Below are 12,057 nucleotides of genomic sequence, written 5' to 3'. Positions count from 1 at the left end.
TTGGCAGGTATCATAACAAACAATGAAAGCAGTATGGGAGAAACTAGTCCCGCAATTGTTGCTGACTTTCAAGGTTTGGAGGAAGTGATTAACGCAGAGCAAAAATCCTAAATCTTGTGAAGAAGGCTAGATTTAGTGAAGTGGATGGTACAAAGAACTTAGGACCAACGCATTTGTTTGCACTTGCTTGACTTGATGTTCATTCTAGGTCAAAGGAAGAGAAGGAAGCAGAACCGTAAATATTTGTTGCTGATCTTTAGGGAACTTGGAATTATGCAGACGAGTGACTGTTCTTGCAAGATTTTGTTTTTTGTTTTTTGTTTTTTGTTTTGGTTGCTCTGTGGTTATCTACCATTTTAGATAATGGTGCACAGCCTTCCACTTCTAGAAACTCAAGTGCCAAAGAGAGATGACTGTTCACGAGAGTCTTGGACTTAACACGAGTGAACTGTAGGTGTTTGCTGTTTTCACTTGCTCTCTGCCGCCTCCCTCCAGCTCATCTTCACCCAATCCTTTTTTAAAAAAAAAAAAAAACATTTTATTTATTTATTTGGCAGAGAGAGAGCGCACAAGCAGGGGGAGCAGCAGGCAGAGGTAGAAGCAGACTCCCCACTGAGCAGAGAGCCCTCTGTGGGACTCGATCCCAGGACGCCAGGATCATGACCTGAGCTTAACAGACTGAGTCACCCAGGAGCCCCACCTTCACCCCATCCTGAGCAACATCAGCAGTGCCTACCTTCCTCTCCCTAAACTCCTTATTTGATATGTAATCATTTAAAACAATTTCCATGTTTGCTTGTTACTTATGTTCATAACATAACTTTAAAAGATATAGTACTTTTAAATTTACACTATCATATGTGCTTGTTGCAGTACAGATGGAAAACTAATTTCTACTGTATTGTTGCATATTATATAAAGCTGTATCCATTAAAAAGCCCACAAAGTATTAAATAAGTAGGTAGCTGGCATTTTATACATTTATGCAGAAATCCTTAGGGATATTATTATATAGGTTTTAAGAATATTTAGTTAAATTTTGGAGAATTTGTTGGGGTTTTTGGATGGACAGATTATATATATATATAATTTTTCCCATTTAGAATAGTGGAATATGGTGTGCCCAGGTGGTTTGGTGGATTCTTGGTTTTGGTGCAGGTCATGATCTCAGGGTCGTGAATCGAGCTCTGCTTGGATTTTGCACTCAGCCCAGAGTCTGCTCAAGATTCTCTCTCTCCCTTTCCCTCTGCCCCTCCCCACCCCACTCACACGCTCTCTCCCAAAATACATAACCTTAAAATAGTGGAATAGGTATAGCCCACTCTCCCACTACTTCCAGATTTGAAATCCAATGTATCAAACCGGGGAAGGATTAGATTCAACAAGCAATGACTGAATATAAATTTATATATTTTTTACAAAAAAATGAGATACTACTCTTATTGATTTGAACCTGCTTTTTTTTTTTTTTAAAGTAATCTCTATACACAACGTGGGGCTCAAATTTACAACCCCAAGATCAACAGTCAATCCCTTAATGTGCTACACCAGCCAAGTGCCCCCCCAATCCCGGCCTTTCTAAGAGCAGTCAATTGTGCATGTTCCAATGACCTAGGACCTACGAGATAGTCTACTACCAAAGCATGCTTACTCAGAGACCATGGCGATTGACACAACCAATCATATTCTTTTGAGAATTTGTATGATAAATTCAAGGATTTAGTCAGTGACAGAGCAGAAATTAGGATACCCTCATGGAAGAGATCACAGAAGGAAAGTGAAAGAGCAGTATGCTAAGAGTAAGAGAAAATTATTATTATTAGAAGCTACTAGGATGGGGTAGCTGGGTAGCAGAAGTGGTTCAATAGTAGCTGAGTCAGCACAAACTCAGAGTGCCGAGCGGACAGATACCCTGGGTTTCTTAGGTTGCTGCCTGCTGAATAACTCCTTGGTTCTTTTAATTTCATTCTCATCTTTGGGAGGTCTTAATGGACGGTTGGACTAGTGCTTCCTCTGAGAATATTTTTGGGTTCCACCGAAGCATGATAATGTGGATAAGATTCTCAAATTCATTCTGTGCCATTTATAGTTTCAATAAATATTCACTTACTTAAGGCAAATTGAATGATTCTCTCTTTTATAACCAAAAAATCTTAGTAGTATTAATGTACCATAATTTATTTAATCAATTCCTTGTTGTTGAACATTAAGATTATTTCCAACCTTACATACAATTTTTCATGAAAAACCTTGTATATTCATCATAGTGTGTTTGGTATTCCTTAGGGTAAATTCTAAGAAGCAATATTTCTCCAAGAAAATGTGGGTATTCTAAGGATTTTGATATATATTGCCAAATTGCCTTCAAAAAAGACTTTACAGGTTTATACTCCCAACCAGCAAACTATGAGAGTCCTCATCCCTTCCCAAAACTTGGCATTATTTTCCATTTTAGTTTTTACTAATATTTTGGGTGAAAAATGCTGACTTCCTAGAGTTTTCTTTAGCTTATTACTAGTAACAGCTATTTTAATTTAGAACTATGCGTCATAAGTTGTGCTAAGAACTTCAAAGTTTAATTTCATCCTCACAACAACTGAACATGGTAGCTATTATTAGAGAAACGGAAACTGATTTAAGAGAGGTTTAATATGAACAGACACAAGTAAGAAATGGTCTGGATGACCAGATTGTGAGGTTAGTTCACTGCTTGTTTGTGTCACATATGCTGTGAGTATTTTCCCCCCGTTTACAACTAATTTTATTTAAATTGTTGTTTTGATTGATGCCCAGCAGTTAAAATATTTTACATAATTAAATTTCATCCATTTTTTCTTATGGGTTCTGCTTTTATTGCCATGCTTCAGAAAGCCTTCCCCATCCACAAATTAAAAGAAAAACCTTTCACACTTTCTACTAGATACAGATTTTGTTATATCCTGGAGATGGAAAGGACTATAAATCCTACTGATTTCACTTTTATATCTTCACTTTTATATCTTTTACTTTTATATCTTGATTTTTACCCTCAATGGGAGTCTTCTCATAGTTTTATGTATTCATCAAAAGGTTGATTTTCAATGTCTGCCTAGTATTCCATTATGGCTATACCATTAGTTCTCTTCCTGTTATCCTACTGGTAGATATTTAGTCTCTAAATTTTCACAACTACTCTGATAAACATCCTTAATGTAACTTTCTGATTGCATCTTGAGTATTTTTTCAAGATTGATTCTTAGTAGTAAGATTTTTAAAACAAAAATTTTAAAATTTTTCCTTTAAAATACTTTAATTTTTTAGAGCAGTTTCAGGTTCACCTCAAAATTGAGTGAAAATTATAGTTCTCTCTATACCACCTGCTCCTACAGAGGCACAGCTTCCCCTCTTAACCACATCCTGAACCAGAGTGGGACACATGTTACAAACAATGAACCTACATGGATATGTCATTACCCAAAGTCTGCAGTTTACACTAAGGCTCACTCCTTGTGTTGTATGTTCTATGAGTTTGACAACTTTGTAATGCCATGTATTTGCCATTTATAGTATCACACAGAATAGTTTCACTGCCCTAAAAATTATCTGCTTCACTTATTCATTCCTCTCTTCCCCCTAACCTCTGGCAACCACTGACAGTTTTTAATGTCCCCACAGTCTGCCTTTTCCCGAATATAAAACAGCTGGAATTATAACGTAGCCTTTATCTTTACTTTTGTAATTTTTAAATATATTTTTAAGACCTCATTTATTTATTTGCCAGAGAGAGAGAGAGAGAGAGCACAAGCTGGGGGAAGGGGAGAAGCAGGCCCCCCACTGAGCAGGAAGCCCCATGTGGGACTTGATCCCAGAATCCTGGGATCATGACCTGAGCTGAAGGCAGAGGCTTAATGGACTGAGCCACTCAGGTGTCTCTATCTTTACTTTTTGAATCACTTTGCCACAGTGCTTTCCAGCAAGTTTGTACCAATATGCACACCGCAGGCAGAAATGTCTGAGTCATCAGCACTGGTTTAAACTTTATAAAAATCACAGTTTTGAGAAGTGGAAAATCACTTTAGTTTGTTTTTCTTTAATTTCTAGTTAGGTTAAATGTTTCTGGGAAGTAAATCAACTGAGTTGTTGATAATTACTGAGGAGCAAAGAGATTGAAGTTTTAATCTTTTAACAGGTACTTGGTTGGAGTCATTCTGTGCTTCTAATAAAATGTGGAGATTTGTATCTTCACTGCCCCTGAACGTGGTTGCTGCTGGTAGCTGCGGAGAGTAACCCCCAGTTAGCCCAGAGAGGAGACTTGGGACTGATGTATATAATATGTACTTTTTAAGCTACCTGTTGTGTATGGGCTACACCAGGCCCATACAATTACAGGAATCTGTAATTTTTTAGGCTGTTATTTCTAATAATTTGTGTGAAAGCATGGTCTGCTCTAATGAGGTTTGGATTTATTTAATTAATTAATTTATTTATTTAGAGACAGAGGGAGAGAGGGGAGATGCAGAGGGAGAAGGAGAGAGAGAATGTTAAGCGGGCTTGACACCCAGTGTGGATCCCGACACAAGGGTCATTCTCACCACCCTGAGATCATAACCTGAGCCAAAATCAAGAGTCAGACACCTAACCAACTGAGCCACCCAGGTGTCCCAAGTATTGGAGTTAGTTAATGTTGAGAGTATGGCTCTCCCTACCTCCCCCAACTCCCACAGCTGAATTATGTGAGAAAGGGAACTTTTCCATATTTCTACAGAGACCACACCACCTCATCCTTAAGAAATCAGACAGATTGCTCACTTGGCTGTGGATGGTATAGCAGAGAACCACACCACTATGACTGGTATCAGTGTATTGTATCCCACGGGGATGTTGGGGCAAAATAAAAGTTGAAAATTATGTCATATTGAATGGCAGTCATAATTTTAGCCTTGAACATTGTTATCTTGGAAGTACCCACTATTCAGTTGTATTAAAAATACCCACAACAACTCTTTTCTCAGATATGTCAGGTTATGGAACTTTCTTCAGAGGATCTCTAGGAGCTGCAAACTCCCCAGGGATGCCTTTCTCAAGAAGAGACACTATGTATCCTTCTTCTACTTACAAAGGTTGAATTTGTTCCCATCTTATCCAGAACCCCAGGATTTCCAAAACAGCAAATACAGATGCATGTCCATTTTACAAATTACACAATTTAAAATATTGCAGTAATTCAAATTAAAATGATACACTATGGCTGACAAGGTTTCCATGGATTGGAAAGAACCTGTATTTAAGAATTAAAATACCTGAATTCAAATCTCAGCTCTACCACATACTGGCTATGATATCCTAGAGAAGTTTCTTTTATAATTTTATCTATATAAAATATTCAAGGAGGATAATAATGCTTTATTGTTTTAGCTGATCTTAAGAATAATTGCAATTACACACTAAAAGGTAGTACCTCCAAATGTTAATTAGTTTCATTCTATCATTTGTGTGATAAACCCATCAATACCTTCAAATGGAAACGACCAACCTATAAAAGCCTCATTGGTTGGGATGATAACCACGATCCACCAGAAATAAATATCAGGAGGCACAAAACAGCTGTAGGTACTTTCATGGTATATTTTCATTTTCTTAAAATTCTCACTGAGGTCATAGTGGCATAAGGTCCTCATTTCTCTTAAGGTCCTGCGGCTTTCAACCTGCAACAATTTGTGGACTAGCCATAAGGAACTTAAAGCATAAGGAACTTCTCTAATCTTTCATTCTCACCAAGTACCTAGAGCAAAAACATATGGGCAAGGCCAGAGGACTCATTTTATAGACGAAGAAATTCAGTAATTTATCCCCATCTGAGGCAGATCACAGATAAGTCTTCATAGCATGCACAGGAAGATAGGGCTTTCAGAAGCTTGGTCAGAAAAACTCTTACAAGTTTGGATTTTATGTCAAAACTTTAACCAACATTATTGGTACAGTGCCCTAAAGTTCTTTTCACATTAAAGCACAAATTGACACTAATGATACTCATTGGGCAGAGTTCACATTTTATTCTCAGTATCAATTAAAAGTAAAATCTACATGATTACTCCACACATTCCTTAGGTTGGCATTTTTTTCCCCCCACAGATTTGAATTACTATTTTTGTTCTCTCTGAGTATCAATATTCCCTCCTGGGAATAAAAGAGCTAACATAACCTATGTCTACCCGTTTTCCTTTCTCCAAGGGAATAGGTGGATGATTAATGAGATAATGAGTGTGAGGAGAACTCCCCGGAGGAAATACATTTCATAAACATGAAGAGAAGACTTTAGCTGACTCACTGATTCTAACAGTTCAGAGAAATGGAAAAATCTTTTGGTATGAATTCTAGTTATTTAATCTACCCATCTCATGCACACCTTAAAACCAGCTTCTGGAAAGTTTCCTAAATGTCAAACTGATCTTACTTATAACAAAAATCATCATCCAGTTTGTAACGAACACAAAGTGTTTTTTGAAGTTCATTGCTTTTGCAGAATGGGAAGCTGAGCAGTGATCAGGACTAACACAGAACGGAATTGCCTGTACTATGTAGCCAGTAGCTGCTTTGCTTGACTTTTCATGGCTTTTTAGAATAAAGTCTTGCCCCAGAACCACTCCATTAAAATTTTTTTTGATATTTTCATTACCTGAAAAATAGAAATTAATTGGTAAAATTTTAAAAAGCCAAAAGCAAAAGCTAAAAACTCACAGCTGGAAAAATTAAATGAATACTATATCCAGCTGTGTCCCAAGGACCTAAAGGATGTTGAGAATATTGAGATGTTGCTATGGTTATGGCTGAAAACTCCTCGTTGTGCCTCTGGCTTTGTGGGTTAAAATGGAAAACAATTTCTAAACAATAAAGAAATGGCTTTCCAACCCAAACTTTTGCGTTAAATGAGGCCCATAATATTTTGTTAGATTAGAACATTGGTCAAGAGACATGTTACAGTTACACCCATTTAAGAGTGTTATGTATTCTTGATGATTTTTTTTTTTTTTTGGTCATTGGAAAATGTCCCTCCTCTGTATGTATTTTAGGCATGGCTTCTTTAGCTCACCCTCTTTGGTCAATGTTCTTCTATCTGCTTCTTATAATAAATAATTTTTGGAAATCTCTTGTCAGTTGATGGTTCTCATAGTCTCTTCATTGTCAGTTTTAGAAGTTAGTTTATTAGGTGACATCTATGATCATTGGGGTAAGGTTGGACTTTTTAATGAACAGTGCTGGACAAGTGGGTAGCCATTTGGAAGAAGATATTATTTGACTCATATCTCATACTGTACCCGAGAGTGAACTCCAAAAGATTAGGGATCTAAATGTAAAAAATGAAAGTGTACAATATGTGAGGAAAGCATGAGCGAATTCCCCTTCAACCTTACTAAAGGTGAAGGAAAAAATCTCTCTAGTCATGACTCAAAATCAAGGATCAATAAAAGTAAAGACTGAGAAATCTAACTATATTAAAAATTTTTTCACAATAAAACCTGTATACCATAAACAAAATCAAAGGTGGATTGACAAACCAGGACGAAATATCTATAACATATACCACAAAGATATTTATACAGAGAAATTGAGAGACAAAGTCTGAGACATGTTAGAAAAATGGGGAAAACCCATGAATAGACACAAAAATATACAAAGAGCCCTCAAACATATGAAAAGATGTTCAGATTCACTTAAAACAGAGAAACGTACATTAACGTACATCTCACTATGAGACTGGTAAAAACCAAAAAGCATGTCATCACATTTTGTTAGTGAAGCTGTGAGGACACGGACACCTACTTATAAACTGTTGGTGAGAATGTGCACCATTACAACTCTCCTGGAGACCAAATTAATAGTATCTTAAAAAACTACCTATGCACTTGCTTTTTGACCCAGAAATCCCACTTCTAGGAATCAGAAGATATACTTCCAATAAATAAAATATATATGTCAATGTTACTTATGACAGCATTGATTGTAATTGCAAAATCCTGCAACAATCTAAATTCCAATACATAGGGGAGTGGCTGAAAGCATTATAGACCACCTACACAGTGGAGTAGTCTGCTTTGGTAAAAAGGAATGAGGAAGATCTCTCTGAGCTGTTATGGAGTGATTTCTAGGACATTTTTACAAATAAGTGGAAAAGAAAAGTACAAACACATGTATATGGGATGCTACCTTTCATGTGTGAAAGAAGGGAAATAAGAAAATACACATGTATCTGTGCATCTGTACAAAAGAAATACAGGAAAGATAAATGAGAAACTAAAGAGATTGATTACCTGCAGAAGTTGGGGGGAAAAGATGCAGGAAGAAGGCATGAATGGGAACAGGTTAGTAGGGATGAAGAGGGAGAAACACACATAATGGTGTACACACACACACACACACACACACACACATTATATTATATAAGTATGTACTATGCATGTTTTAAAATACAGTTGTGAGGGGTGCCTGGATGGCTCAGTGGGTTAAGGCCTCTGCCTTCGGCTCAGGTCATGATCTCAGGGTCTTGGGATCGACCGACCCACATCGGGCTCTCTGCTTGCTGGGAAGCCTGCTTCCTCCTCTCTCTCTCTACCTACTTGTGATCTCTGACTGTCAAATAAATAAATAAAATCTTTCAAAAAAATAAACAAATAAATAAAATAAAATACAGGTGTGACTTTTAGAACCATAGTAATGTTTCATATACAACCTTCTCCTTCATAAATAAAATCAATGAGGAAGTAAAGGAAATCTAAAATAGAATGTAATCAATAACAAACAAATCTAACTGTATTAAAAATGAAAGGCATAACTGCACTGAAATGAATGGATTAAAGAAGAACTTACCTAAATAGATTTGGAAAAGGTTTTGACTGGATATTGAGAGGCCAAAGATGAAACAGATGATATACAAATATTGTTATCCAGTTAGTAAGTCTGTTTCTCTTAGAGATATTGATGAACAATAGTGTAACAACCTTATGTGTAAACTAGTTTTAAACAAATACATGATATATTGTAGATAATGACAGCTTGGTCTCCCTGGGGAAAGAAGTTACAGAAAAATAAAGGGAGAGGGCAAGAATGAACCTCATCGTATTGGATTCAAATCAGAGGCACCAATACGAATTCATGGTTTTTAATAAAAATGCAGATAGATTGATGTAGAAATAAATATAGATGTGTGCATTTGTGGCTTAGTGTTTGTATATATAAAGATGATAACATTTGATATATATGACATACATAAATATATAATCAATAAAATAAAGTAAGTATCCTTGAGTCAATACTTGATTATTTGATTAAATAAATAATCAAATAAATACATGAAGAGAAGGGATAGCTCTTTCTTACAGAAAAAATCCAATTAAAAAGTACAGAAGGAAAGGAAATACAAAATCATTCCTGAGCGAATCCAGAAGAAAGATCCTCTAACTAAGATAGACACTAAAATGATTGGGTAAAATTTTGAGGAAAACCAGGGTATTAGCACAGTCTCAAACCATCTCTGCTAATTACAAAGGGAATCATAGTAGCTTTAGGAAGGAAAAATTTGCAGGCACCACCTCAGCCAGTGATCAAGGCTAACATCACAAGTAATAAGGCATGACCTTCTGATAGGCACTGAGAAGGCCAAACAGTACTTAATGTCGTGTTCTTGCCCCAAAGACTTAAGGTCAATCCAGTCATAAGAAAACAGGAGAGAAAAATTAAGCTCCTTTCTACAAAATGACTGGCCAGTATTCTGTCAAGAACATGAAAAACAAGGGAAAATGAGAAATAAAACTAAGGAGGCAATCTAGGATTCTGATTAGATTTTGGAGCCATAAAAGGACTTTAGGGGAGAAACTGATGGAATTTGAATACGTTTTCTAGTTTACTTAATAGTATTGGTACAGTGTTAATGTCCCAGTTTTGATCATTAAATTGTGTATGTAAATTATATGAGTTTAGAAGAAAAAGCTGAGTAAAGGGTATACTTGAACTTTAAATGTTCTTTTTTTCAGTTCTTTTTTTATGTCTAAAATTATTTTTATAAAATTTAAACAATTTATTAGCATTTAAATCTAGTCTCAGAAAGGATCTTTCTGTATAAAAAGTATACCTTTTGCCATTTTGAAGCGAAAAATGAATATATTTATTTTTTTCAACGATTTATTTATTTATTTTTTGAGAGAGCAAGAAAGAGCACCAGCAGGGCAAAAGGCAGAGGGAGAAGCAGGCTTTTGGCTGAGAAGGGAGGCTGAGGTGGGACTTGATCCCAGGACTCCAGGATCATGACCTGAGCCAAAGGCAGATGCTTAACTGACTGAACCACCCAGGTGCTCATAGATTTACTTTTTTTATTAAAGACTTTTTCTTTTAATTGTGGTGAAAGACAGTATCATAAAATATATCATCTTGCCCATTTTTTGGCCTATTTTTAAGGTTAAATTTGGTAGTGTTAAAAATATTTATACTGTTGTAAAACAGATCTCCAGAACTTTTTCATCCTTCAGAACTAAAACTCTGTACCTAGTAAACAACAACTCCTCAGGGCACCTGGGGGCCTCACTCAGTTAAGCATCTGCCTTGGGCTCAGATCATGATCCCAGGGTCTTGGGTTTGAGCCCAACATCGGGCCCCCTGCTCAGTGAGGAGTCTGCTTCTCCCTCTCCCTCTTCTCCTTCCTCTGCTCATGACCTCTCTCTCACTCACTCACTCTCTCAAATAAATAAATAAAATCTTTAAAACATAATTAAAAGCAACAACAACTTCTCTTTGCTCCCTTCCCCTCACCCCTGGTAAACCACCATTCTAACTTCTGATGTCCAATTTTGACTACTCTGTGTACCTCATCTAAGTGGAATCATACACTACTGTCCTTATGTGATGTATTCCTCTTACCATAATATCCTCAAGTCTCATCCATGTTGCAGCACGTGACAAGATTCCCTCTTTTTTTTTTTTTTTTTGAAGATTGATTTATTTGGGGTGAGAGGCAGAGGGAGACAAGCCGACTCCCCACTGAGTGTGGAGCCCCACACGGAGCAACTGCCCATGACCCTGGGATTATGACTAGAATGGAAATCAAGAGTCAGACGCTTAACCAACTGAGCCACCCAGGTGCCCCAGATTTCCTTTTTTTTTTTTTTTTTTAAAGATTTTATTTTTTTATTTGACAGACAGAGATCACAAGTAGGCAAAGAGAGAGGAAGAGAAGCAGGCTCCCTGCTGAGCAGAGAGCCCGATGTGGGGCTCGATCCCAGGACTCTGGGATCATGACCTGGGCCGAAGGCAGAGGCTTTAACCCACTGAGCCACCCACGTGCCCCCCAGATTTCCTTTTTAAAGGCTAAATAATATTCTGTTTTATATTTATGGCTGAATAATATTCTATTTTATGTTTATAATACATTTTATTTATCCATTCATTTATCCATGGCCACTTTGCTTCTACCTCTTAGCTATTGTGAAGAATGCTGTTACAAGCATGGGTGTGCAATTATCTCTTCGAGACCCTGTTTTCAATTCTTTGGATATACACCCCGAAATAGAATTGTTGGATTGTATGGGATACATTAATTTCTTATTGTGAAATGTAGCAAATACAAATGTACACTAAGAGTACATTTTACATATATATACACACACATACACACACATATAAAGATAAAATTTAAATGACAAAACACTTCTTGCCATCAAACTTAAATAGTACCAACACCTCCAAAGTTCCTATGATCCGTTCTTTGATTTTATCCTCCATACTCTCCTACCAAAGTTTACCACTGCTCTCAATACTATGTTAATCATTTCTGTTTTTTTTATTGTTTCACCATGTGTGTTTTTTCCTAAATAATTCACTGTTTAAATCTATTCAACAGTGAATTCTTATAGTATATAAGCCAGATCAAGCTCTGCAAAGCTCCCATCAAAGTGTCTGGAGCTTGAACCACCTTGAGGCTCCACTCTGGGAGAATGTTCTAGCAAACTCACTCACTCGGCTTTCGGCAGGACGCAGGCACGCCCAGGCTGCTGTCTGGCAACATCAGTTCTTCATCATTTGAGTCTTTCG

The sequence above is a fragment of the Enhydra lutris genome, unplaced genomic scaffold (assembly GCF_002288905.1).
Source record: "Enhydra lutris kenyoni isolate GAN:26980312 unplaced genomic scaffold, ASM228890v2 scaffoldscaffold2, whole genome shotgun sequence".
NCBI classification, from domain to species: Eukaryota; Metazoa; Chordata; class Mammalia; order Carnivora; family Mustelidae; genus Enhydra; species Enhydra lutris.
The sequence above is the reverse complement of the archived record's forward strand: the minus strand, read 5'-3'. Positions refer to the sequence as shown.